The sequence below is a fragment of the Ambystoma mexicanum genome, unplaced genomic scaffold (genome assembly GCF_040938575.1).
Source record: "Ambystoma mexicanum isolate Mex_15411 unplaced genomic scaffold, UKY_AmexF1_1 Mex_scaf34, whole genome shotgun sequence".
Lineage (NCBI taxonomy): Eukaryota > Metazoa > Chordata > Amphibia > Caudata > Ambystomatidae > Ambystoma > Ambystoma mexicanum.
Genome location: NW_027182449.1, coordinates 582,707 through 610,182, shown reverse-complemented (window position 1 = coordinate 610,182; position 27,476 = coordinate 582,707). Strand labels below are relative to the sequence as shown.

Sequence of the window (27,476 nt, the reverse complement as noted above, 5' to 3'; positions counted from 1 at the left end):
CTTCTAGGAAGCTTAGGGTGACGGCCGCTTCTGCCCCATCATCCAGAGGCCTGGCTATGGAGAGGCATGATGTGGCCTCCCTCCCTTCCTGCCTCTTGTAGGCACTTCTCCCCCGTGAGCACTTCCCGCTCCAGGTGTCCCCTTGTCTCCCAGGGTGCACTCTTCCTCTAGAGCCCACATATGCAGATGAGGCCCATCCACTTGCCTCCCCTAGCTGTAGGGGGCCTTGCGCGTCCACTGGAGAGAAAACGGGGAGACGCTGGAGGTGCTTTGCCAGGGACACGAGTGGCCCTTTCTGGCTGCATCCACCCACCCGAGGCGGCAAGCTGCTGCCCTGGCTTCAGTCTCCTGCTGCTGCTGCTGCTGCTCCAAGTTAGTTTGGCGACAACGTGTCCGCCTCTGACGGGGCTCTGCATTGGAGCGAGGGCTGCTGTCTGCCCCTGTGCCTTTTTCACGCGCCGTGTTTGTTAAAATTAAAAGCGGAATGGAGGAAAAATGTAGTTCAAGACGGAGAAGACGAACGCCGCCTATCGGGCACAGAGTAGCAAAATGCCTACAGCACCTGGTATTCCCAGGCGGTCTCCCATCCAAGTACTAACCAGGCCCGACCCTGCTTAGCTTCCGAGATCGGACGAGATCGGGCGCATTCAGGGTGGTATGGCCGTAGGCGAAGAGTGCGCCGATTCCGAGCCTCTTGTGCTGTGTCGGCTCCTCCAACGTCCACTGCCCTCTTGCAAGGCTGAACGCTGTCCTCTGCAGTGTGCTTCTGCCCTTCTTTTTGCCTCAAGCTCAGGAGCCACAGCTGCCAGCTTGGAAAAGCAACGAGCAGCTCCATGCACCCACTTTTGAAATACCCACTTGCCTACTCATGTTTGCAAAGAAAGTGTCTGTAAATTCAGGCCAAGCCACACTTGCACTCACTCACCCAAGCATCCGTTCCTTACAAAACTTTAAAAAAAAACTCGGAAAGAAAGATGGAAATAAACACACACACAATTTTCCTGCTGGGGGCTCCTCGACGCTTTGGAAGGCAGAGGGTGATGTTGGTTGAGGCCCTTACCATATCGGGCTGGTGACCTACAAGTCCAGGAAAGAAGCAGGCCCAGTAACAGCAGCTGAGGCCCCCAGCCCAGCCCAGCCCAGGCAGGCATCAGCTTAAGGCTGACTCTCTACCCCACTGCTGCCCCAAGTTGGTTTGGCAAAAGTTTGCAAAGAAGCTGCCCGTGAATTTACCTCAAGCCACACTAGCACTCACCCAGGCGTCAGTTCCTTACAAAAATAGAAAGCACCTCTAAAAAAAGAAGAAATAAACACACACACAATTTTCCTGCTGCGGTCTCCTCGACTCTTTGGAAGGCAGAGGGCGATGTTGGTTGAGGCCTTACCTTCTCAGGCTGGCGGCCTACAAGTCCAGGAAAGAAGCAGGCCCAGTAACAGCAACTGAGGCCCCCAGCCCAGCCACGCCTAGGCAGGCATCAGCGGAAGGCTGACTCTCTACCCCAGTGCTGCCCCAAGTTGTTTTGGCAAAAGTTTGCAAAGAAGCTGCCCGTAAATTTACCTCAAGCCACACTAGCACTCACCCAGGCGTCGGTTCCTTACAAAAATAGAAAGCATCTCTAAAAAAGAAGAAATAAACACACACACAATTTTCCTGCTGGGGCCTCCTCGACTCTTTGGAAGGCAGAGGGCGATGTTGGTTGAGGCCCTTACTTTCTCCGGCTGGTGGCCTACAAGTCCAGGAAAGAAGCAGGCCCAGTAACAGCAGCTGAGGCCCCCAGCCCAGCCACGCCTAGGCAGGCATCAGCAGAAGGCTGACTCTCTACCCCACTGCTGCCCCAAGTTGGTTTGGCAAAAGTTTGCAAAGAAGATGCCTGTAAATTTAACTCACGCCACACTAGCACTCACCCAGGCGTCAGTTCCTTACAAAAATAGAAAGCACCTCTAAAAAAAGAAGAAATAAACACACACACAATTTTCCTGCTGCGGTCTCCTCGACTCTTTGGAAGGCAGAGGGCGATGTTGGTTGAGGCCTTACCTTCTCAGGCTGGCGGCCTACAAGTCCAGGAAAGAAGCAGGCCCAGTAACAGCAACTGAGGCCCCCAGCCCAGCCACGCCTAGGCAGGCATCAGCGGAAGGCTGACTCTCTACCCCAGTGCTGCCCCAAGTTGGTTTGGCAAAAGTTTGCAAAGAAGCTGCCCGTAAATTTACCTCAAGCCACACTAGCACTCACCCAGGCGTCGGTTCCTTACAAAAATAGAAAGCATCTCTAAAAAAAGAAGAAATACACACACACAATTTTCCTGCTGGGGACACCTCGACTCTTTGGAAGGCAAAGGGCGATGTTGGTTGAGGCCCTTACCTTCTCGGGCTGGTGGCCTACAAGTCCAGGAAAGAAGCAGGCCCAGTAACAGCAGCTGAGGCCCCCAGACCAGCCCAGCCCAGGCAGGCATCAGCAGAAGGCTGACTCTCTACCCCACTGCTGCTCCAAGTTGGTTTGGCAAAAGTTTGCAAAGAAGATGCCTGTAAATTTAGCTCACGCCACACTAGCACTCACCCAGGCGTCGTTTCCTTACAAAAATAGAAAGCATCTCTAAAAAAGAAGAAATAAACACACACACAATTTTCCTGCTGGGGACTCCTCGACTCTTTGGAAGGCAGAGGGCGATGTTGGTTGAGGCCCTTACTTTCTCCGGCTGGTGGCCTACAAGTCCAGGAAAGAAGCAGGCCCAGTAACAGCAGCTGAGGCCCCCAGCCCAGCCACGCCTAGGCAGGCATCAGCAGAAGGCTGACTCTCTACCCCACTGCTGCCCCAAGTTGGTTTGGCAAAAGTTTGCAAAGAAGCTGCCCGTGAATTTACCTCAAGCCACACTAGCACTCACCCAGGCGTCAGTTCCTTACAAAAATAGAAAGAATCTCTAAAAAAGAAGAAATAAACACACACACAATTTTCCTGCTTCTATCCCCTCGACTCCTTGGAAGGCGGAGGGCAACCTTCGCCGCTGGTGGCCTTCACATGCAGGAAAGAAGCACACCCAGGAACAGCAGCTGAGGCTCCCAGCCCAGGCAGGCTTCAGCTGAAGGCCGACTTGGGAAGCACTGAGGCCAGACCCTGGGCTCCTGGGTCCCTCGGTTGAAGGCTCGAGGCCAGACCCCTTGGCTCCTGTGTCCCTTGGCTGAAGGCTCGACCAGTGCTCGACCAGGCTCGATCAGGCGAGATATTAGGTAGCATGGGGCCCAGCTGGGACTTCTAGGAAGCTTAGGGTGACGGCCGCTTCTGCCCCATCATCCAGAGGCCTGGCTATGGAGAGGCATGATGTGGCCTCCCTCCCTTCCTGCCTCTTGTAGGCACTTCTCCCCCGTGAGCACTTCCCGCTCCAGGTGTCCCCTTGTCTCCCAGGGTGCACTCTTCCTCTAGAGCCCACATATGCAGATGAGGCCCATCCACTTGCCTCCCCTAGCTGTAGGGGGCCTTGCGCGTCCACTGGAGAGAAAACGGGGAGACGCTGGAGGTGCTTTGCCAGGGACGCGAGTGGCCCTTTCTGGCTGCATCCACCCACCCGAGGCGGCAAGCTGCTGCCCTGGCTTCAGTCTCCTGCTGCTGCTGCTGCTGCTCCAAGTTAGTTTGGCGACAACGTGTCCGCCTCTGACGGGGCTCTGCATTGGAGCGAGGGCTGCTGTCTGCCCCTGTGCCTTTTTCACGCGCCGTGTTTGTTAAAATTAAAAGCGGAATGGAGGAAAAATGTAGTTCAAGACGGAGAAGACGAACGCCGCCTATCGGGCACAGAGTAGCAAAATGCCTACAGCACCTGGTATTCCCAGGCGGTCTCCCATCCAAGTACTAACCAGGCCCGACCCTGCTTAGCTTCCGAGATCGGACGAGATCGGGCGCATTCAGGGTGGTATGGCCGTAGGCGAAGAGTGCGCCGATTCCGAGCCTCTTGTGCTGTGTCGGCTCCTCCGACGTCCACTGCCCTCTTGCAAGGCTGAACGCTGTCCTCTGCAGTGTGCTTCTGCCCTTCTTTTTGCCTCAAGCTCAGGAGCCACAGCTGCCAGCTTGGAAAAGCAACGAGCAGCTCCATGCACCCACTTTTGAAATACCCACTTGCCTACTCATGTTTGCAAAGAAAGTGTCTGTAAATTCAGGCCAAGCCACACTTGCACTCACTCACCCAAGAATCCGTTCCTTACAAAACTTTAAAAAAAAACTCGGAAAGAAAGATGGAAATAAACACACACACAATTTTCCTGCTGGGGGCTCCTCGACGCTTTGGAAGGCAGAGGGTGATGTTGGTTGAGGCCCTTACCATATCGGGCTGGTGACCTACAAGTCCAGGAAAGAAGCAGGCCCAGTAACAGCAGCTGAGGCCCCCAGCCCAGCCCAGGCAGGCATCAGCTTAAGGCTGACTCTCTACCCCACTGCTGCCCCAAGTTGGTTTGGCAAAAGTTTGCAAAGAAGCTGCCCGTGAATTTACCTCAAGCCACACTAGCACTCACCCAGGCGTCAGTTCCTTACAAAAATAGAAAGCACCTCTAAAAAAAGAAGAAATAAACACACACACAATTTTCCTGCTGCGGTCTCCTCGACTCTTTGGAAGGCAGAGGGCGATGTTGGTTGAGGCCTTACCTTCTCAGGCTGGCGGCCTACAAGTCCAGGAAAGAAGCAGGCCCAGTAACAGCAACTGAGGCCCCCAGCCCAGCCACGCCTAGGCAGGCATCAGCGGAAGGCTGACTCTCTACCCCAGTGCTGCCCCAAGTTGTTTTGGCAAAAGTTTGCAAAGAAGCTGCCCGTAAATTTACCTCAAGCCACACTAGCACTCACCCAGGCGTCGGTTCCTTACAAAAATAGAAAGCATCTCTAAAAAAGAAGAAATAAACACACACACAATTTTCCTGCTGGGGACTCCTCGACTCTTTGGAAGGCAGAGGGCGATGTTGGTTGAGGCCCTTACTTTCTCCGGCTGGTGGCCTACAAGTCCAGGAAAGAAGCAGGCCCAGTAACAGCAGCTGAGGCCCCCAGCCCAGCCACGCCTAGGCAGGCATCAGCAGAAGGCTGACTCTCTACCCCACTGCTGCCCCAAGTTGGTTTGGCAAAAGTTTGCAAAGAAGATGCCTGTAAATTTAACTCACGCCACACTAGCACTCACCCAGGCGTCAGTTCCTTACAAAAATAGAAAGCACCTCTAAAAAAAGAAGAAATAAACACACACACAATTTTCCTGCTGCGGTCTCCTCGACTCTTTGGAAGGCAGAGGGCGATGTTGGTTGAGGCCTTACCTTCTCAGGCTGGCGGCCTACAAGTCCAGGAAAGAAGCAGGCCCAGTAACAGCAACTGAGGCCCCCAGCCCAGCCACGCCTAGGCAGGCATCAGCGGAAGGCTGACTCTCTACCCCAGTGCTGCCCCAAGTTGGTTTGGCAAAAGTTTGCAAAGAAGCTGCCCGTAAATTTACCTCAAGCCACACTAGCACTCACCCAGGCGTCGGTTCCTTACAAAAATAGAAAGCATCTCTAAAAAAAGAAGAAATACACACACACAATTTTCCTGCTGGGGACACCTCGACTCTTTGGAAGGCAGAGGGCGATGTTGGTTGAGGCCCTTACCTTCTCGGGCTGGTGGCCTACAAGTCCAGGAAAGAAGCAGGCCCAGTAACAGCAGCTGAGGCCCCCAGACCAGCCCAGCCCAGGCAGGCATCAGCAGAAGGCTGACTCTCTACCCCACTGCTGCTCCAAGTTGGTTTGGCAAAAGTTTGCAAAGAAGATGCCTGTAAATTTAGCTCACGCCACACTAGCACTCACCCAGGCGTCGTTTCCTTACAAAAATAGAAAGCATCTCTAAAAAAGAAGAAATAAACACACACACAATTTTCCTGCTGGGGACTCCTCGACTCTTTGGAAGGCAGAGGGCGATGTTGGTTGAGGCCCTTACTTTCTCCGGCTGGTGGCCTACAAGTCCAGGAAAGAAGCAGGCCCAGTAACAGCAGCTGAGGCCCCCAGCCCAGCCACGCCTAGGCAGGCATCAGCAGAAGGCTGACTCTCTACCCCACTGCTGCCCCAAGTTGGTTTGGCAAAAGTTTGCAAAGAAGCTGCCCGTGAATTTACCTCAAGCCACACTAGCACTCATCCAGGCGTCAGTTCCTTGCAAAAATAGAAAGCACCTCTAAAAAAAGAAGAAATAAACACACACACAATTTTCCTGCTGCGGTCTCCTCGACTCCTTAGAAGGCGGAGGGCAACCTTCGCCGCTGGTGGCCTTCACATGCAGGAAAGAAGCACACCCAGGAACAGCAGCTGAGGCTCCCAGCCCAGGCAGGCTTCAGCTGAAGGCCGACTTGGGAAGCACTGAGGCCAGACCCTGGGCTCCTGGGTCCCTCGGCTGAAGGCTCGAGGCCAGACCCCTTGGCTCCTGTGTCCCTTGGCTGAAGGCTCGACCAGTGCTCGACCAGGCTCGATCAGGCGAGATATTAGGTAGCATGGGGCCCAGCTGGGACTTCTAGGAAGCTTAGGGTGACGGCCGCTTCTGCCCCATCATCCAGAGGCCTGGCTATGGAGAGGCATGATGTGGCCTCCCTCCCTTCCTGCCTCTTGTAGGCACTTCTCCCCCGTGAGCACTTCCCGCTCCAGGTGTCCCCTTGTCTCCCAGGGTGCACTCTTCCTCTAGAGCCCACATATGCAGATGAGGCCCATCCACTTGCCTCCCCTAGCTGTAGGGGGCCTTGCGCGTCCACTGGAGAGAAAACGGGGAGACGCTGGAGGTGCTTTGCCAGGGACACGAGTGGCCCTTTCTGGCTGCATCCACCCACCCGAGGCGGCAAGCTGCTGCCCTGGCTTCAGTCTCCTGCTGCTGCTGCTGCTGCTCCAAGTTAGTTTGGCGACAACGTGTCCGCCTCTGACGGGGCTCTGCATTGGAGCGAGGGCTGCTGTCTGCCCCTGTGCCTTTTTCACGCGCCGTGTTTGTTAAAATTAAAAGCGGAATGGAGGAAAAATGTAGTTCAAGACGGAGAAGACGAACGCCGCCTATCGGGCACAGAGTAGCAAAATGCCTACAGCACCTGGTATTCCCAGGCGGTCTCCCATCCAAGTACTAACCAGGCCCGACCCTGCTTAGCTTCCGAGATCGGACGAGATCGGGCGCATTCAGGGTGGTATGGCCGTAGGCGAAGAGTGCGCCGATTCCGAGCCTCTTGTGCTGTGTCGGCTCCTCCGACGTCCACTGCCCTCTTGCAAGGCTGAACGCTGTCCTCTGCAGTGTGCTTCTGCCCTTCTTTTTGCCTCAAGCTCAGGAGCCACAGCTGCCAGCTTGGAAAAGCAACGAGCAGCTCCATGCACCCACTTTTGAAATACCCACTTGCCTACTCATGTTTGCAAAGAAAGTGTCTGTAAATTCAGGCCAAGCCACACTTGCACTCACTCACCCAAGCATCCGTTCCTTACAAAACTTTAAAAAAAAACTCGGAAAGAAAGATGGAAATAAACACACACACAATTTTCCTGCTGGGGGCTCCTCGACGCTTTGGAAGGCAGAGGGTGATGTTGGTTGAGGCCCTTACCATCTCGGGCTGGTGGCCTCCAAGTCCAGGAAAGAAGCAGGCCCAGTAACAGCAGCTGAGGCCCCCAGCCCAGCCCAGGCAGGCATCAGCTTAAGGCTGACTCTCTACCCCACTGCTGCCCCAAGTTGGTTTGGCAAAAGTTTGCAAAGAAGCTGCCCGTGAATTTACCTCAAGCCACACTAGCACTCACCCAGGCGTCAGTTCCTTACAAAAATAGAAAGCACCTCTAAAAAAAGAAGAAATAAACACACACACAATTTTCCTGCTGCGGTCTCCTCGACTCTTTGGAAGGCAGAGGGCGATGTTGGTTGAGGCCTTACCTTCTCAGGCTGGCGGCCTACAAGTCCAGGAAAGAAGCAGGCCCAGTAACAGCAACTGAGGCCCCCAGCCCAGCCACGCCTAGGCAGGCATCAGCGGAAGGCTGACTCTCTACCCCAGTGCTGCCCCAAGTTGTTTTGGCAAAAGTTTGCAAAGAAGCTGCCCGTAAATTTACCTCAAGCCACACTAGCACTCACCCAGGCGTCGGTTCCTTACAAAAATAGAAAGCATCTCTAAAAAAGAAGAAATAAACACACACACAATTTTCCTGCTGGGGACTCCTCGACTCTTTGGAAGGCAGAGGGCGATGTTGGTTGAGGCCCTTACTTTCTCCGGCTGGTGGCCTACAAGTCCAGGAAAGAAGCAGGCCCAGTAACAGCAGCTGAGGCCCCCAGCCCAGCCACGCCTAGGCAGGCATCAGCAGAAGGCTGACTCTCTACCCCACTGCTGCCCCAAGTTGGTTTGGCAAAAGTTTGCAAAGAAGATGCCTGTAAATTTAACTCACGCCACACTAGCACTCACCCAGGCGTCAGTTCCTTACAAAAATAGAAAGCACCTCTAAAAAAAGAAGAAATAAACACACACACAATTTTCCTGCTGCGGTCTCCTCGACTCTTTGGAAGGCAGAGGGCGATGTTGGTTGAGGCCTTACCTTCTCAGGCTGGCGGCCTACAAGTCCAGGAAAGAAGCAGGCCCAGTAACAGCAACTGAGGCCCCCAGCCCAGCCACGCCTAGGCAGGCATCAGCGGAAGGCTGACTCTCTACCCCAGTGCTGCCCCAAGTTGGTTTGGCAAAAGTTTGCAAAGAAGCTGCCCGTAAATTTACCTCAAGCCACACTAGCACTCACCCAGGCGTCGGTTCCTTACAAAAATAGAAAGCATCTCTAAAAAAAGAAGAAATACACACACACAATTTTCCTGCTGGGAACACCTCGACTCTTTGGAAGGCAGAGGGCGATGTTGGTTGAGGCCCTTACCTTCTCGGGCTGGTGGCCTACAAGTCCAGGAAAGAAGCAGGCCCAGTAACAGCAGCTGAGGCCCCCAGACCAGCCCAGCCCAGGCAGGCATCAGCAGAAGGCTGACTCTCTACCCCACTGCTGCTCCAAGTTGGTTTGGCAAAAGTTTGCAAAGAAGATGCCTGTAAATTTAGCTCACGCCACACTAGCACTCACCCAGGCGTCGTTTCCTTACAAAAATAGAAAGCATCTCTAAAAAAGAAGAAATAAACACACACACAATTTTCCTGCTGGGGACTCCTCGACTCTTTGGAAGGCAGAGGGCGATGTTGGTTGAGGCCCTTACTTTCTCCGGCTGGTGGCCTACAAGTCCAGGAAAGAAGCAGGCCCAGTAACAGCAGCTGAGGCCCCCAGCCCAGCCACGCCTAGGCAGGCATCAGCAGAAGGCTGACTCTCTACCCCACTGCTGCCCCAAGTTGGTTTGGCAAAAGTTTGCAAAGAAGCTGCCCGTGAATTTACCTCAAGCCACACTAGCACTCATCCAGGCGTCAGTTCCTTGCAAAAATAGAAAGCACCTCTAAAAAAAGAAGAAATAAACACACACACAATTTTCCTGCTGCGGTCTCCTCGACTCCTTAGAAGGCGGAGGGCAACCTTCGCCGCTGGTGGCCTTCACATGCAGGAAAGAAGCACACCCAGGAACAGCAGCTGAGGCTCCCAGCCCAGGCAGGCTTCAGCTGAAGGCCGACTTGGGAAGCACTGAGGCCAGACCCTGGGCTCCTGGGTCCCTCGGCTGAAGGCTCGAGGCCAGACCCCTTGGCTCCTGTGTCCCTTGGCTGAAGGCTCGACCAGTGCTCGACCAGGCTCGATCAGGCGAGATATTAGGTAGCATGGGGCCCAGCTGGGACTTCTAGGAAGCTTAGGGTGACGGCCGCTTCTGCCCCATCATCCAGAGGCCTGGCTATGGAGAGGCATGATGTGGCCTCCCTCCCTTCCTGCCTCTTGTAGGCACTTCTCCCCCGTGAGCACTTCCCGCTCCAGGTGTCCCCTTGTCTCCCAGGGTGCACTCTTCCTCTAGAGCCCACATATGCAGATGAGGCCCATCCACTTGCCTCCCCTAGCTGTAGGGGGCCTTGCGCGTCCACTGGAGAGAAAACGGGGAGACGCTGGAGGTGCTTTGCCAGGGACACGAGTGGCCCTTTCTGGCTGCATCCACCCACCCGAGGCGGCAAGCTGCTGCCCTGGCTTCAGTCTCCTGCTGCTGCTGCTGCTGCTCCAAGTTAGTTTGGCGACAACGTGTCCGCCTCTGACGGGGCTCTGCATTGGAGCGAGGGCTGCTGTCTGCCCCTGTGCCTTTTTCACGCGCCGTGTTTGTTAAAATTAAAAGCGGAATGGAGGAAAAATGTAGTTCAAGACGGAGAAGACGAACGCCGCCTATCGGGCACAGAGTAGCAAAATGCCTACAGCACCTGGTATTCCCAGGCGGTCTCCCATCCAAGTACTAACCAGGCCCGACCCTGCTTAGCTTCCGAGATCGGACGAGATCGGGCGCATTCAGGGTGGTATGGCCGTAGGCGAAGAGTGCGCCGATTCCGAGCCTCTTGTGCTGTGTCGGCTCCTCCGACGTCCACTGCCCTCTTGCAAGGCTGAACGCTGTCCTCTGCAGTGTGCTTCTGCCCTTCTTTTTGCCTCAAGCTCAGGAGCCACAGCTGCCAGCTTGGAAAAGCAACGAGCAGCTCCATGCACCCACTTTTGAAATACCCACTTGCCTACTCATGTTTGCAAAGAAAGTGTCTGTAAATTCAGGCCAAGCCACACTTGCACTCACTCACCCAAGCATCCGTTCCTTACAAAACTTTAAAAAAAAACTCGGAAAGAAAGATGGAAATAAACACACACACAATTTTCCTGCTGGGGGCTCCTCGACGCTTTGGAAGGCAGAGGGTGATGTTGGTTGAGGCCCTTACCATATCGGGCTGGTGACCTACAAGTCCAGGAAAGAAGCAGGCCCAGTAACAGCAGCTGAGGCCCCCAGCCCAGCCCAGCCCAGGCAGGCATCAGCTTAAGGCTGACTCTCTACCCCACTGCTGCCCCAAGTTGGTTTGGCAAAAGTTTGCAAAGAAGCTGCCCGTGAATTTACCTCAAGCCACACTAGCACTCACCCAGGCGTCAGTTCCTTACAAAAATAGAAAGCACCTCTAAAAAAAGAAGAAATAAACACACACACAATTTTCCTGCTGCGGTCTCCTCGACTCTTTGGAAGGCAGAGGGCGATGTTGGTTGAGGCCTTACCTTCTCAGGCTGGCGGCCTACAAGTCCAGGAAAGAAGCAGGCCCAGTAACAGCAACTGAGGCCCCCAGCCCAGCCACGCCTAGGCAGGCATCAGCGGAAGGCTGACTCTCTACCCCAGTGCTGCCCCAAGTTGTTTTGGCAAAAGTTTGCAAAGAAGCTGCCCGTAAATTTACCTCAAGCCACACTAGCACTCACCCAGGCGTCGGTTCCTTACAAAAATAGAAAGCATCTCTAAAAAAGAAGAAATAAACACACACACAATTTTCCTGCTGGGGACTCCTCGACTCTTTGGAAGGCAGAGGGCGATGTTGGTTGAGGCCCTTACTTTCTCCGGCTGGTGGCCTACAAGTCCAGGAAAGAAGCAGGCCCAGTAACAGCAGCTGAGGCCCCCAGCCCAGCCACGCCTAGGCAGGCATCAGCAGAAGGCTGACTCTCTACCCCACTGCTGCCCCAAGTTGGTTTGGCAAAAGTTTGCAAAGAAGATGCCTGTAAATTTAACTCACGCCACACTAGCACTCACCCAGGCGTCAGTTCCTTACAAAAATAGAAAGCACCTCTAAAAAAAGAAGAAATAAACACACACACAATTTTCCTGCTGCGGTCTCCTCGACTCTTTGGAAGGCAGAGGGCGATGTTGGTTGAGGCCTTACCTTCTCAGGCTGGCGGCCTACAAGTCCAGGAAAGAAGCAGGCCCAGTAACAGCAACTGAGGCCCCCAGCCCAGCCACGCCTAGGCAGGCATCAGCGGAAGGCTGACTCTCTACCCCAGTGCTGCCCCAAGTTGGTTTGGCAAAAGTTTGCAAAGAAGCTGCCCGTAAATTTACCTCAAGCCACACTAGCACTCACCCAGGCGTCGGTTCCTTACAAAAATAGAAAGCATCTCTAAAAAAAGAAGAAATACACACACACAATTTTCCTGCTGGGGACACCTCGACTCTTTGGAAGGCAGAGGGCGATGTTGGTTGAGGCCCTTACCTTCTCGGGCTGGTGGCCTACAAGTCCAGGAAAGAAGCAGGCCCAGTAACAGCAGCTGAGGCCCCCAGACCAGCCCAGCCCAGGCAGGCATCAGCAGAAGGCTGACTCTCTACCCCACTGCTGCTCCAAGTTGGTTTGGCAAAAGTTTGCAAAGAAGATGCCTGTAAATTTAGCTCACGCCACACTAGCACTCACCCAGGCGTCGTTTCCTTACAAAAATAGAAAGCATCTCTAAAAAAGAAGAAATAAACACACACACAATTTTCCTGCTGGGGACTCCTCGACTCTTTGGAAGGCAGAGGGCGATGTTGGTTGAGGCCCTTACTTTCTCCGGCTGGTGGCCTACAAGTCCAGGAAAGAAGCAGGCCCAGTAACAGCAGCTGAGGCCCCCAGCCCAGCCACGCCTAGGCAGGCATCAGCAGAAGGCTGACTCTCTACCCCACTGCTGCCCCAAGTTGGTTTGGCAAAAGTTTGCAAAGAAGCTGCCCGTGAATTTACCTCAAGCCACACTAGCACTCATCCAGGCGTCAGTTCCTTGCAAAAATAGAAAGCACCTCTAAAAAAAGAAGAAATAAACACACACACAATTTTCCTGCTTCTATCCCCTCGACTCCTTGGAAGGCGGAGGGCAACCTTCGCCGCTGGTGGCCTTCACATGCAGGAAAGAAGCACACCCAGGAACAGCAGCTGAGGCTCCCAGCCCAGGCAGGCTTCAGCTGAAGGCCGACTTGGGAAGCACTGAGGCCAGACCCTGGGCTCCTGGGTCCCTCGGCTGAAGGCTCGAGGCCAGACCCCTTGGCTCCTGTGTCCCTTGGCTGAAGGCTCGACCAGTGCTCGACCAGGCTCGATCAGGCGAGATATTAGGTAGCATGGGGCCCAGCTGGGACTTCTAGGAAGCTTAGGGTGACGGCCGCTTCTGCCCCATCATCCAGAGGCCTGGCTATGGAGAGGCATGATGTGGCCTCCCTCCCTTCCTGCCTCTTGTAGGCACTTCTCCCCCGTGAGCACTTCCCGCTCCAGGTGTCCCCTTGTCTCCCAGGGTGCACTCTTCCTCTAGAGCCCACATATGCAGATGAGGCCCATCCACTTGCCTCCCCTAGCTGTAGGGGGCCTTGCGCGTCCACTGGAGAGAAAACGGGGAGACGCTGGAGGTGCTTTGCCAGGGACACGAGTGGCCCTTTCTGGCTGCATCCACCCACCCGAGGCGGCAAGCTGCTGCCCTGGCTTCAGTCTCCTGCTGCTGCTGCTGCTGCTCCAAGTTAGTTTGGCGACAACGTGTCCGCCTCTGACGGGGCTCTGCATTGGAGCGAGGGCTGCTGTCTGCCCCTGTGCCTTTTTCACGCGCCGTGTTTGTTAAAATTAAAAGCGGAATGGAGGAAAAATGTAGTTCAAGACGGAGAAGACGAACGCCGCCTATCGGGCACAGAGTAGCAAAATGCCTACAGCACCTGGTATTCCCAGGCGGTCTCCCATCCAAGTACTAACCAGGCCCGACCCTGCTTAGCTTCCGAGATCGGACGAGATCGGGCGCATTCAGGGTGGTATGGCCGTAGGCGAAGAGTGCGCCGATTCCGAGCCTCTTGTGCTGTGTCGGCTCCTCCGACGTCCACTGCCCTCTTGCAAGGCTGAACGCTGTCCTCTGCAGTGTGCTTCTGCCCTTCTTTTTGCCTCAAGCTCAGGAGCCACAGCTGCCAGCTTGGAAAAGCAACGAGCAGCTCCATGCACCCACTTTTGAAATACCCACTTGCCTACTCATGTTTGCAAAGAAAGTGTCTGTAAATTCAGGCCAAGCCACACTTGCACTCACTCACCCAAGCATCCGTTCCTTACAAAACTTTAAAAAAAAACTCGGAAAGAAAGATGGAAATAAACACACACACAATTTTCCTGCTGGGGGCTCCTCGACGCTTTGGAAGGCAGAGGGTGATGTTGGTTGAGGCCCTTACCATCTCGGGCTGGTGGCCTACAAGTCCAGGAAAGAAGCAGGCCCAGTAACAGCAGCTGAGGCCCCCAGCCCAGCCCAGGCAGGCATCAGCTTAAGGCTGACTCTCTACCCCACTGCTGCCCCAAGTTGGTTTGGCAAAAGTTTGCAAAGAAGCTGCCCGTGAATTTACCTCAAGCCACACTAGCACTCACCCAGGCGTCAGTTCCTTACAAAAATAGAAAGCACCTCTAAAAAAAGAAGAAATAAACACACACACAATTTTCCTGCTGCGGTCTCCTCGACTCTTTGGAAGGCAGAGGGCGATGTTGGTTGAGGCCTTACCTTCTCAGGCTGGCGGCCTACAAGTCCAGGAAAGAAGCAGGCCCAGTAACAGCAACTGAGGCCCCCAGCCCAGCCACGCCTAGGCAGGCATCAGCGGAAGGCTGACTCTCTACCCCAGTGCTGCCCCAAGCTGTTTTGGCAAAAGTTTGCAAAGAAGCTGCCCGTAAATTTACCTCAAGCCACACTAGCACTCACCCAGGCGTCGGTTCCTTACAAAAATAGAAAGCATCTCTAAAAAAGAAGAAATAAACACACACACAATTTTCCTGCTGGGGACTCCTCGACTCTTTGGAAGGCAGAGGGCGATGTTGGTTGAGGCCCTTACTTTCTCCGGCTGGTGGCCTACAAGTCCAGGAAAGAAGCAGGCCCAGTAACAGCAGCTGAGGCCCCCAGCCCAGCCACGCCTAGGCAGGCATCAGCAGAAGGCTGACTCTCTACCCCACTGCTGCCCCAAGTTGGTTTGGCAAAAGTTTGCAAAGAAGATGCCTGTAAATTTAACTCACGCCACACTAGCACTCACCCAGGCGTCAGTTCCTTACAAAAATAGAAAGCACCTCTAAAAAAAGAAGAAATAAACACACACACAATTTTCCTGCTGCGGTCTCCTCGACTCTTTGGAAGGCAGAGGGCGATGTTGGTTGAGGCCTTACCTTCTCAGGCTGGCGGCCTACAAGTCCAGGAAAGAAGCAGGCCCAGTAACAGCAACTGAGGCCCCCAGCCCAGCCACGCCTAGGCAGGCATCAGCGGAAGGCTGACTCTCTACCCCAGTGCTGCCCCAAGTTGGTTTGGCAAAAGTTTGCAAAGAAGCTGCCCGTAAATTTACCTCAAGCCACACTAGCACTCACCCAGGCGTCGGTTCCTTACAAAAATAGAAAGCATCTCTAAAAAAAGAAGAAATACACACACACAATTTTCCTGCTGGGGACACCTCGACTCTTTGGAAGGCAGAGGGCGATGTTGGTTGAGGCCCTTACCTTCTCGGGCTGGTGGCCTACAAGTCCAGGAAAGAAGCAGGCCCAGTAACAGCAGCTGAGGCCCCCAGACCAGCCCAGCCCAGGCAGGCATCAGCAGAAGGCTGACTCTCTACCCCACTGCTGCTCCAAGTTGGTTTGGCAAAAGTTTGCAAAGAAGATGCCTGTAAATTTAGCTCACGCCACACTAGCACTCACCCAGGCGTCGTTTCCTTACAAAAATAGAAAGCATCTCTAAAAAAGAAGAAATAAACACACACACAATTTTCCTGCTGGGGACTCCTCGACTCTTTGGAAGGCAGAGGGCGATGTTGGTTGAGGCCCTTACTTTCTCCGGCTGGTGGCCTACAAGTCCAGGAAAGAAGCAGGCCCAGTAACAGCAGCTGAGGCCCCCAGCCCAGCCACGCCTAGGCAGGCATCAGCAGAAGGCTGACTCTCTACCCCACTGCTGCCCCAAGTTGGTTTGGCAAAAGTTTGCAAAGAAGCTGCCCGTGAATTTACCTCAAGCCACACTAGCACTCATCCAGGCGTCAGTTCCTTGCAAAAATAGAAAGCACCTCTAAAAAAAGAAGAAATAAACACACACACAATTTTCCTGCTGCGGTCTCCTCGACTCCTTAGAAGGCGGAGGGCAACCTTCGCCGCTGGTGGCCTTCACATGCAGGAAAGAAGCACACCCAGGAACAGCAGCTGAGGCTCCCAGCCCAGGCAGGCTTCAGCTGAAGGCCGACTTGGGAAGCACTGAGGCCAGACCCTGGGCTCCTGGGTCCCTCGGCTGAAGGCTCGAGGCCAGACCCCTTGGCTCCTGTGTCCCTTGGCTGAAGGCTCGACCAGTGCTCGACCAGGCTCGATCAGGCGAGATATTAGGTAGCATGGGGCCCAGCTGGGACTTCTAGGAAGCTTAGGGTGACGGCCGCTTCTGCCCCATCATCCAGAGGCCTGGCTATGGAGAGGCATGATGTGGCCTCCCTCCCTTCCTGCCTCTTGTAGGCACTTCTCCCCCGTGAGCACTTCCCGCTCCAGGTGTCCCCTTGTCTCCCAGGGTGCACTCTTCCTCTAGAGCCCACATATGCAGATGAGGCCCATCCACTTGCCTCCCCTAGCTGTAGGGGGCCTTGCGCGTCCACTGGAGAGAAAACGGGGAGACGCTGGAGGTGCTTTGCCAGGGACACGAGTGGCCCTTTCTGGCTGCATCCACCCACCCGAGGCGGCAAGCTGCTGCCCTGGCTTCAGTCTCCTGCTGCTGCTGCTGCTGCTCCAAGTTAGTTTGGCGACAACGTGTCCGCCTCTGACGGGGCTCTGCATTGGAGCGAGGGCTGCTGTCTGCCCCTGTGCCTTTTTCACGCGCCGTGTTTGTTAAAATTAAAAGCGGAATGGAGGAAAAATGTAGTTCAAGACGGAGAAGACGAACGCCGCCTATCGGGCACAGAGTAGCAAAATGCCTACAGCACCTGGTATTCCCAGGCGGTCTCCCATCCAAGTACTAACCAGGCCCGACCCTGCTTAGCTTCCGAGATCGGACGAGATCGGGCGCATTCAGGGTGGTATGGCCGTAGGCGAAGAGTGCGCCGATTCCGAGCCTCTTGTGCTGTGTCGGCTCCTCCAACGTCCACTGCCCTCTTGCAAGGCTGAACGCTGTCCTCTGCAGTGTGCTTCTGCCCTTCTTTTTGCCTCAAGCTCAGGAGCCACAGCTGCCAGCTTGGAAAAGCAACGAGCAGCTCCATGCACCCACTTTTGAAATACCCACTTGCCTACTCATGTTTGCAAAGAAAGTGTCTGTAAATTCAGGCCAAGCCACACTTGCACTCACTCACCCAAGCATCCGTTCCTTACAAAACTTTAAAAAAAAACTCGGAAAGAAAGATGGAAATAAACACACACACAATTTTCCTGCTGGGGGCTCCTCGACGCTTTGGAAGGCAGAGGGTGATGTTGGTTGAGGCCCTTACCATATCGGGCTGGTGACCTACAAGTCCAGGAAAGAAGCAGGCCCAGTAACAGCAGCTGAGGCCCCCAGCCCAGCCCAGCCCAGGCAGGCATCAGCTTAAGGCTGACTCTCTACCCCACTGCTGCCCCAAGTTGGTTTGGCAAAAGTTTGCAAAGAAGCTGCCCGTGAATTTACCTCAAGCCACACTAGCACTCACCCAGGCGTCAGTTCCTTACAAAAATAGAAAGCACCTCTAAAAAAAGAAGAAATAAACACACACACAATTTTCCTGCTGCGGTCTCCTCGACTCTTTGGAAGGCAGAGGGCGATGTTGGTTGAGGCCTTACCTTCTCAGGCTGGCGGCCTACAAGTCCAGGAAAGAAGCAGGCCCAGTAACAGCAACTGAGGCCCCCAGCCCAGCCACGCCTAGGCAGGCATCAGCGGAAGGCTGACTCTCTACCCCAGTGCTGCCCCAAGTTGTTTTGGCAAAAGTTTGCAAAGAAGCTGCCCGTAAATTTACCTCAAGCCACACTAGCACTCACCCAGGCGTCGGTTCCTTACAAAAATAGAAAGCATCTCTAAAAAAGAAGAAATAAACACACACACAATTTTCCTGCTGGGGCCTCCTCGACTCTTTGGAAGGCAGAGGGCGATGTTGGTTGAGGCCCTTACTTTCTCCGGCTGGTGGCCTACAAGTCCAGGAAAGAAGCAGGCCCAGTAACAGCAGCTGAGGCCCCCAGCCCAGCCACGCCTAGGCAGGCATCAGCAGAAGGCTGACTCTCTACCCCACTGCTGCCCCAAGTTGGTTTGGCAAAAGTTTGCAAAGAAGATGCCTGTAAATTTAACTCACGCCACACTAGCACTCACCCAGGCGTCAGTTCCTTACAAAAATAGAAAGCACCTCTAAAAAAAGAAGAAATAAACACACACACAATTTTCCTGCTGCGGTCTCCTCGACTCTTTGGAAGGCAGAGGGCGATGTTGGTTGAGGCCTTACCTTCTCAGGCTGGCGGCCTACAAGTCCAGGAAAGAAGCAGGCCCAGTAACAGCAACTGAGGCCCCCAGCCCAGCCACGCCTAGGCAGGCATCAGCGGAAGGCTGACTCTCTACCCCAGTGCTGCCCCAAGTTGGTTTGGCAAAAGTTTGCAAAGAAGCTGCCCGTAAATTTACCTCAAGCCACACTAGCACTCACCCAGGCGTCGGTTCCTTACAAAAATAGAAAGCATCTCTAAAAAAAGAAGAAATACACACACACAATTTTCCTGCTGGGGACACCTCGACTCTTTGGAAGGCAAAGGGCGATGTTGGTTGAGGCCCTTACCTTCTCGGGCTGGTGGCCTACAAGTCCAGGAAAGAAGCAGGCCCAGTAACAGCAGCTGAGGCCCCCAGACCAGCCCAGCCCAGGCAGGCATCAGCAGAAGGCTGACTCTCTACCCCACTGCTGCTCCAAGTTGGTTTGGCAAAAGTTTGCAAAGAAGATGCCTGTAAATTTAGCTCACGCCACACTAGCACTCACCCAGGCGTCGTTTCCTTACAAAAATAGAAAGCATCTCTAAAAAAGAAGAAATAAACACACACACAATTTTCCTGCTGGGGACTCCTCGACTCTTTGGAAGGCAGAGGGCGATGTTGGTTGAGGCCCTTACTTTCTCCGGCTGGTGGCCTACAAGTCCAGGAAAGAAGCAGGCCCAGTAACAGCAGCTGAGGCCCCCAGCCCAGCCACGCCTAGGCAGGCATCAGCAGAAGGCTGACTCTCTACCCCACTGCTGCCCCAAGTTGGTTTGGCAAAAGTTTGCAAAGAAGCTGCCCGTGAATTTACCTCAAGCCACACTAGCACTCACCCAGGCGTCAGTTCCTTACAAAAATAGAAAGAATCTCTAAAAAAGAAGAAATAAACACACACACAATTTTCCTGCTTCTATCCCCTCGACTCCTTGGAAGGCGGAGGGCAACCTTCGCCGCTGGTGGCCTTCACATGCAGGAAAGAAGCACACCCAGGAACAGCAGCTGAGGCTCCCAGCCCAGGCAGGCTTCAGCTGAAGGCCGACTTGGGAAGCACTGAGGCCAGACCCTGGGCTCCTGGGTCCCTCGGTTGAAGGCTCGAGGCCAGACCCCTTGGCTCCTGTGTCCCTTGGCTGAAGGCTCGACCAGTGCTCGACCAGGCTCGATCAGGCGAGATATTAGGTAGCATGGGGCCCAGCTGGGACTTCTAGGAAGCTTAGGGTGACGGCCGCTTCTGCCCCATCATCCAGAGGCCTGGCTATGGAGAGGCATGATGTGGCCTCCCTCCCTTCCTGCCTCTTGTAGGCACTTCTCCCCCGTGAGCACTTCCCGCTCCAGGTGTCCCCTTGTCTCCCAGGGTGCACTCTTCCTCTAGAGCCCACATATGCAGATGAGGCCCATCCACTTGCCTCCCCTAGCTGTAGGGGGCCTTGCGCGTCCACTGGAGAGAAAACGGGGAGACGCTGGAGGTGCTTTGCCAGGGACGCGAGTGGCCCTTTCTGGCTGCATCCACCCACCCGAGGCGGCAAGCTGCTGCCCTGGCTTCAGTCTCCTGCTGCTGCTGCTGCTGCTCCAAGTTAGTTTGGCGACAACGTGTCCGCCTCTGACGGGGCTCTGCATTGGAGCGAGGGCTGCTGTCTGCCCCTGTGCCTTTTTCACGCGCCGTGTTTGTTAAAATTAAAAGCGGAATGGAGGAAAAATGTAGTTCAAGACGGAGAAGACGAACGCCGCCTATCGGGCACAGAGTAGCAAAATGCCTACAGCACCTGGTATTCCCAGGCGGTCTCCCATCCAAGTACTAACCAGGCCCGACCCTGCTTAGCTTCCGAGATCGGACGAGATCGGGCGCATTCAGGGTGGTATGGCCGTAGGCGAAGAGTGCGCCGATTCCGAGCCTCTTGTGCTGTGTCGGCTCCTCCGACGTCCACTGCCCTCTTGCAAGGCTGAACGCTGTCCTCTGCAGTGTGCTTCTGCCCTTCTTTTTGCCTCAAGCTCAGGAGCCACAGCTGCCAGCTTGGAAAAGCAACGAGCAGCTCCATGCACCCACTTTTGAAATACCCACTTGCCTACTCATGTTTGCAAAGAAAGTGTCTGTAAATTCAGGCCAAGCCACACTTGCACTCACTCACCCAAGAATCCGTTCCTTACAAAACTTTAAAAAAAAACTCGGAAAGAAAGATGGAAATAAACACACACACAATTTTCCTGCTGGGGGCTCCTCGACGCTTTGGAAGGCAGAGGGTGATGTTGGTTGAGGCCCTTACCATATCGGGCTGGTGACCTACAAGTCCAGGAAAGAAGCAGGCCCAGTAACAGCAGCTGAGGCCCCCAGCCCAGCCCAGGCAGGCATCAGCTTAAGGCTGACTCTCTACCCCACTGCTGCCCCAAGTTGGTTTGGCAAAAGTTTGCAAAGAAGCTGCCCGTGAATTTACCTCAAGCCACACTAGCACTCACCCAGGCGTCAGTTCCTTACAAAAATAGAAAGCACCTCTAAAAAAAGAAGAAATAAACACACACACAATTTTCCTGCTGCGGTCTCCTCGACTCTTTGGAAGGCAGAGGGCGATGTTGGTTGAGGCCTTACCTTCTCAGGCTGGCGGCCTACAAGTCCAGGAAAGAAGCAGGCCCAGTAACAGCAACTGAGGCCCCCAGCCCAGCCACGCCTAGGCAGGCATCAGCGGAAGGCTGACTCTCTACCCCAGTGCTGCCCCAAGTTGTTTTGGCAAAAGTTTGCAAAGAAGCTGCCCGTAAATTTACCTCAAGCCACACTAGCACTCACCCAGGCGTCGGTTCCTTACAAAAATAGAAAGCATCTCTAAAAAAGAAGAAATAAACACACACACAATTTTCCTGCTGGGGACTCCTCGACTCTTTGGAAGGCAGAGGGCGATGTTGGTTGAGGCCCTTACTTTCTCCGGCTGGTGGCCTACAAGTCCAGGAAAGAAGCAGGCCCAGTAACAGCAGCTGAGGCCCCCAGCCCAGCCACGCCTAGGCAGGCATCAGCAGAAGGCTGACTCTCTACCCCACTGCTGCCCCAAGTTGGTTTGGCAAAAGTTTGCAAAGAAGATGCCTGTAAATTTAACTCACGCCACACTAGCACTCACCCAGGCGTCAGTTCCTTACAAAAATAGAAAGCACCTCTAAAAAAAGAAGAAATAAACACACACACAATTTTCCTGCTGCGGTCTCCTCGACTCTTTGGAAGGCAGAGGGCGATGTTGGTTGAGGCCTTACCTTCTCAGGCTGGCGGCCTACAAGTCCAGGAAAGAAGCAGGCCCAGTAACAGCAACTGAGGCCCCCAGCCCAGCCACGCCTAGGCAGGCATCAGCGGAAGGCTGACTCTCTACCCCAGTGCTGCCCCAAGTTGGTTTGGCAAAAGTTTGCAAAGAAGCTGCCCGTAAATTTACCTCAAGCCACACTAGCACTCACCCAGGCGTCGGTTCCTTACAAAAATAGAAAGCATCTCTAAAAAAAGAAGAAATACACACACACAATTTTCCTGCTGGGGACACCTCGACTCTTTGGAAGGCAGAGGGCGATGTTGGTTGAGGCCCTTACCTTCTCGGGCTGGTGGCCTACAAGTCCAGGAAAGAAGCAGGCCCAGTAACAGCAGCTGAGGCCCCCAGACCAGCCCAGCCCAGGCAGGCATCAGCAGAAGGCTGACTCTCTACCCCACTGCTGCTCCAAGTTGGTTTGGCAAAAGTTTGCAAAGAAGATGCCTGTAAATTTAGCTCACGCCACACTAGCACTCACCCAGGCGTCGTTTCCTTACAAAAATAGAAAGCATCTCTAAAAAAGAAGAAATAAACACACACACAATTTTCCTGCTGGGGACTCCTCGACTCTTTGGAAGGCAGAGGGCGATGTTGGTTGAGGCCCTTACTTTCTCCGGCTGGTGGCCTACAAGTCCAGGAAAGAAGCAGGCCCAGTAACAGCAGCTGAGGCCCCCAGCCCAGCCACGCCTAGGCAGGCATCAGCAGAAGGCTGACTCTCTACCCCACTGCTGCCCCAAGTTGGTTTGGCAAAAGTTTGCAAAGAAGCTGCCCGTGAATTTACCTCAAGCCACACTAGCACTCATCCAGGCGTCAGTTCCTTGCAAAAATAGAAAGCACCTCTAAAAAAAGAAGAAATAAACACACACACAATTTTCCTGCTTCTATCCCCTCGACTCCTTGGAAGGCGGAGGGCAACCTTCGCCGCTGGTGGCCTTCACATGCAGGAAAGAAGCACACCCAGGAACAGCAGCTGAGGCTCCCAGCCCAGGCAGGCTTCAGCTGAAGGCCGACTTGGGAAGCACTGAGGCCAGACCCTGGGCTCCTGGGTCCCTCGGCTGAAGGCTCGAGGCCAGACCCCTTGGCTCCTGTGTCCCTTGGCTGAAGGCTCGACCAGTGCTCGACCAGGCTCGATCAGGCGAGATATTAGGTAGCATGGGGCCCAGCTGGGACTTCTAGGAAGCTTAGGGTGACGGCCGCTTCTGCCCCATCATCCAGAGGCCTGGCTATGGAGAGGCATGATGTGGCCTCCCTCCCTTCCTGCCTCTTGTAGGCACTTCTCCCCCGTGAGCACTTCCCGCTCCAGGTGTCCCCTTGTCTCCCAGGGTGCACTCTTCCTCTAGAGCCCACATATGCAGATGAGGCCCATCCACTTGCCTCCCCTAGCTGTAGGGGGCCTTGCGCGTCCACTGGAGAGAAAACGGGGAGACGCTGGAGGTGCTTTGCCAGGGACACGAGTGGCCCTTTCTGGCTGCATCCACCCACCCGAGGCGGCAAGCTGCTGCCCTGGCTTCAGTCTCCTGCTGCTGCTGCTGCTGCTCCAAGTTAGTTTGGCGACAACGTGTCCGCCTCTGACGGGGCTCTGCATTGGAGCGAGGGCTGCTGTCTGCCCCTGTGCCTTTTTCACGCGCCGTGTTTGTTAAAATTAAAAGCGGAATGGAGGAAAAATGTAGTTCAAGACGGAGAAGACGAACGCCGCCTATCGGGCACAGAGTAGCAAAATGCCTACAGCACCTGGTATTCCCAGGCGGTCTCCCATCCAAGTACTAACCAGGCCCGACCCTGCTTAGCTTCCGAGATCGGACGAGATCGGGCGCATTCAGGGTGGTATGGCCGTAGGCGAAGAGTGCGCCGATTCCGAGCCTCTTGTGCTGTGTCGGCTCCTCCGACGTCCACTGCCCTCTTGCAAGGCTGAACGCTGTCCTCTGCAGTGTGCTTCTGCCCTTCTTTTTGCCTCAAGCTCAGGAGCCACAGCTGCCAGCTTGGAAAAGCAACGAGCAGCTCCATGCACCCACTTTTGAAATACCCACTTGCCTACTCATGTTTGCAAAGAAAGTGTCTGTAAATTCAGGCCAAGCCACACTTGCACTCACTCACCCAAGCATCCGTTCCTTACAAAACTTTAAAAAAAAACTCGGAAAGAAAGATGGAAATAAACACACACACAATTTTCCTGCTGGGGGCTCCTCGACGCTTTGGAAGGCAGAGGGTGATGTTGGTTGAGGCCCTTACCATCTCGGGCTGGTGGCCTACAAGTCCAGGAAAGAAGCAGGCCCAGTAACAGCAGCTGAGGCCCCCAGCCCAGCCCAGGCAGGCATCAGCTTAAGGCTGACTCTCTACCCCACTGCTGCCCCAAGTTGGTTTGGCAAAAGTTTGCAAAGAAGCTGCCCGTGAATTTACCTCAAGCCACACTAGCACTCACCCAGGCGTCAGTTCCTTACAAAAATAGAAAGCACCTCTAAAAAAAGAAGAAATAAACACACACACAATTTTCCTGCTGCGGTCTCCTCGACTCTTTGGAAGGCAGAGGGCGATGTTGGTTGAGGCCTTACCTTCTCAGGCTGGCGGCCTACAAGTCCAGGAAAGAAGCAGGCCCAGTAACAGCAACTGAGGCCCCCAGCCCAGCCACGCCTAGGCAGGCATCAGCGGAAGGCTGACTCTCTACCCCAGTGCTGCCCCAAGTTGTTTTGGCAAAAGTTTGCAAAGAAGCTGCCCGTAAATTTACCTCAAGCCACACTAGCACTCACCCAGGCGTCGGTTCCTTACAAAAATAGAAAGCATCTCTAAAAAAGAAGAAATAAACACACACACAATTTTCCTGCTGGGGACTCCTCGACTCTTTGGAAGGCAGAGGGCGATGTTGGTTGAGGCCCTTACTTTCTCCGGCTGGTGGCCTACAAGTCCAGGAAAGAAGCAGGCCCAGTAACAGCAGCTGAGGCCCCCAGCCCAGCCACGCCTAGGCAGGCATCAGCAGAAGGCTGACTCTCTACCCCACTGCTGCCCCAAGTTGGTTTGGCAAAAGTTTGCAAAGAAGATGCCTGTAAATTTAACTCACGCCACACTAGCACTCACCCAGGCGTCAGTTCCTTACAAAAATAGAAAGCACCTCTAAAAAAAGAAGAAATAAACACACACACAATTTTCCTGCTGCGGTCTCCTCGACTCTTTGGAAGGCAGAGGGCGATGTTGGTTGAGGCCTTACCTTCTCAGGCTGGCGGCCTACAAGTCCAGGAAAGAAGCAGGCCCAGTAACAGCAACTGAGGCCCCCAGCCCAGCCACGCCTAGGCAGGCATCAGCGGAAGGCTGACTCTCTACCCCAGTGCTGCCCCAAGTTGGTTTGGCAAAAGTTTGCAAAGAAGCTGCCCGTAAATTTACCTCAAGCCACACTAGCACTCACCCAGGCGTCGGTTCCTTACAAAAATAGAAAGCATCTCTAAAAAAAGAAGAAATACACACACACAATTTTCCTGCTGGGGACACCTCGACTCTTTGGAAGGCAGAGGGCGATGTTGGTTGAGGCCCTTACCTTCTCGGGCTGGTGGCCTACAAGTCCAGGAAAGAAGCAGGCCCAGTAACAGCAGCTGAGGCCCCCAGACCAGCCCAGCCCAGGCAGGCATCAGCAGAAGGCTGACTCTCTACCCCACTGCTGCTCCAAGTTGGTTTGGCAAAAGTTTGCAAAGAAGATGCCTGTAAATTTAGCTCACGCCACACTAGCACTCACCCAGGCGTCGTTTCCTTACAAAAATAGAAAGCATCTCTAAAAAAGAAGAAATAAACACACACACAATTTTCCTGCTGGGGACTCCTCGACTCTTTGGAAGGCAGAGGGCGATGTTGGTTGAGGCCCTTACTTTCTCCGGCTGGTGGCCTACAAGTCCAGGAAAGAAGCAGGCCCAGTAACAGCAGCTGAGGCCCCCAGCCCAGCCACGCCTAGGCAGGCATCAGCAGAAGGCTGACTCTCTACCCCACTGCTGCCCCAAGTTGGTTTGGCAAAAGTTTGCAAAGAAGCTGCCCGTGAATTTACCTCAAGCCACACTAGCACTCATCCAGGCGTCAGTTCCTTGCAAAAATAGAAAGCACCTCTAAAAAAAGAAGAAATAAACACACACACAATTTTCCTGCTGCGGTCTCCTCGACTCCTTAGAAGGCGGAGGGCAACCTTCGCCGCTGGTGGCCTTCACATGCAGGAAAGAAGCACACCCAGGAACAGCAGCTGAGGCTCCCAGCCCAGGCAGGCTTCAGCTGAAGGCCGACTTGGGAAGCACTGAGGCCAGACCCTGGGCTCCTGGGTCCCTCGGCTGAAGGCTCGAGGCCAGACCCCTTGGCTCCTGTGTCCCTTGGCTGAAGGCTCGACCAGTGCTCGACCAGGCTCGATCAGGCGAGATATTAGGTAGCATGGGGCCCAGCTGGGACTTCTAGGAAGCTTAGGGTGACGGCCGCTTCTGCCCCATCATCCAGAGGCCTGGCTATGGAGAGGCATGATGTGGCCTCCCTCCCTTCCTGCCTCTTGTAGGCACTTCTCCCCCGTGAGCACTTCCCGCTCCAGGTGTCCCCTTGTCTCCCAGGGTGCACTCTTCCTCTAGAGCCCACATATGCAGATGAGGCCCATCCACTTGCCTCCCCTAGCTGTAGGGGGCCTTGCGCGTCCACTGGAGAGAAAACGGGGAGACGCTGGAGGTGCTTTGCCAGGGACACGAGTGGCCCTTTCTGGCTGCATCCACCCACCCGAGGCGGCAAGCTGCTGCCCTGGCTTCAGTCTCCTGCTGCTGCTGCTGCTGCTCCAAGTTAGTTTGGCGACAACGTGTCCGCCTCTGACGGGGCTCTGCATTGGAGCGAGGGCTGCTGTCTGCCCCTGTGCCTTTTTCACGCGCCGTGTTTGTTAAAATTAAAAGCGGAATGGAGGAAAAATGTAGTTCAAGACGGAGAAGACGAACGCCGCCTATCGGGCACAGAGTAGCAAAATGCCTACAGCACCTGGTATTCCCAGGCGGTCTCCCATCCAAGTACTAACCAGGCCCGACCCTGCTTAGCTTCCGAGATCGGACGAGATCGGGCGCATTCAGGGTGGTATGGCCGTAGGCGAAGAGTGCGCCGATTCCGAGCCTCTTGTGCTGTGTCGGCTCCTCCAACGTCCACTGCCCTCTTGCAAGGCTGAACGCTGTCCTCTGCAGTGTGCTTCTGCCCTTCTTTTTGCCTCAAGCTCAGGAGCCACAGCTGCCAGCTTGGAAAAGCAACGAGCAGCTCCATGCACCCACTTTTGAAATACCCACTTGCCTACTCATGTTTGCAAAGAAAGTGTCTGTAAATTCAGGCCAAGCCACACTTGCACTCACTCACCCAAGCATCCGTTCCTTACAAAACTTTAAAAAAAAACTCGGAAAGAAAGATGGAAATAAACACACACACAATTTTCCTGCTGGGGGCTCCTCGACGCTTTGGAAGGCAGAGGGTGATGTTGGTTGAGGCCCTTACCATATCGGGCTGGTGACCTACAAGTCCAGGAAAGAAGCAGGCCCAGTAACAGCAGCTGAGGCCCCCAGCCCAGCCCAGCCCAGGCAGGCATCAGCTTAAGGCTGACTCTCTACCCCACTGCTGCCCCAAGTTGGTTTGGCAAAAGTTTGCAAAGAAGCTGCCCGTGAATTTACCTCAAGCCACACTAGCACTCACCCAGGCGTCAGTTCCTTACAAAAATAGAAAGCACCTCTAAAAAAAGAAGAAATAAACACACACACAATTTTCCTGCTGCGGTCTCCTCGACTCTTTGGAAGGCAGAGGGCGATGTTGGTTGAGGCCTTACCTTCTCAGGCTGGCGGCCTACAAGTCCAGGAAAGAAGCAGGCCCAGTAACAGCAACTGAGGCCCCCAGCCCAGCCACGCCTAGGCAGGCATCAGCGGAAGGCTGACTCTCTACCCCAGTGCTGCCCCAAGTTGTTTTGGCAAAAGTTTGCAAAGAAGC

General features: G+C 54.4%; 9 non-coding genes across 9 annotated transcripts; all 9 read right to left on the bottom strand.

The window, feature by feature from the left end:
* Positions 1 to 550: 550 nt before the first annotated feature.
* Positions 551 to 669, bottom strand: LOC138558365 (5S ribosomal RNA). The gene has a single exon (XR_011298515.1). It is a non-coding gene; the product is annotated as a 5S ribosomal RNA (ribosomal RNA).
* Positions 670 to 3,794: 3,125 nt separating this feature from the next.
* On the bottom strand, positions 3,795 to 3,913 carry LOC138558353 (5S ribosomal RNA). The gene has a single exon (XR_011298504.1). It is a non-coding gene; the product is annotated as a 5S ribosomal RNA (ribosomal RNA).
* Positions 3,914 to 7,034: 3,121 nt separating this feature from the next.
* On the bottom strand, positions 7,035 to 7,153 carry LOC138558341 (5S ribosomal RNA). Its single transcript, XR_011298493.1, has one exon. It is a non-coding gene; the product is annotated as a 5S ribosomal RNA (ribosomal RNA).
* Positions 7,154 to 10,274: 3,121 nt separating this feature from the next.
* On the bottom strand, positions 10,275 to 10,393 carry LOC138558330 (5S ribosomal RNA). Its single transcript, XR_011298482.1, has one exon. It is a non-coding gene; the product is annotated as a 5S ribosomal RNA (ribosomal RNA).
* Positions 10,394 to 13,519: 3,126 nt separating this feature from the next.
* Positions 13,520 to 13,638, bottom strand: LOC138558319 (5S ribosomal RNA). The gene has a single exon (XR_011298471.1). It is a non-coding gene; the product is annotated as a 5S ribosomal RNA (ribosomal RNA).
* A 3,121-nt stretch (positions 13,639 to 16,759) lies between these two features.
* LOC138558308 (5S ribosomal RNA) lies at positions 16,760 to 16,878 on the bottom strand. Its single transcript, XR_011298460.1, has one exon. It is a non-coding gene; the product is annotated as a 5S ribosomal RNA (ribosomal RNA).
* Positions 16,879 to 20,003: 3,125 nt separating this feature from the next.
* LOC138558297 (5S ribosomal RNA) lies at positions 20,004 to 20,122 on the bottom strand. Its single transcript, XR_011298449.1, has one exon. It is a non-coding gene; the product is annotated as a 5S ribosomal RNA (ribosomal RNA).
* A 3,121-nt stretch (positions 20,123 to 23,243) lies between these two features.
* LOC138558286 (5S ribosomal RNA) lies at positions 23,244 to 23,362 on the bottom strand. Its single transcript, XR_011298438.1, has one exon. It is a non-coding gene; the product is annotated as a 5S ribosomal RNA (ribosomal RNA).
* A 3,121-nt stretch (positions 23,363 to 26,483) lies between these two features.
* Positions 26,484 to 26,602, bottom strand: LOC138558274 (5S ribosomal RNA). Its single transcript, XR_011298426.1, has one exon. It is a non-coding gene; the product is annotated as a 5S ribosomal RNA (ribosomal RNA).
* Positions 26,603 to 27,476: the final 874 nt, after the last annotated feature.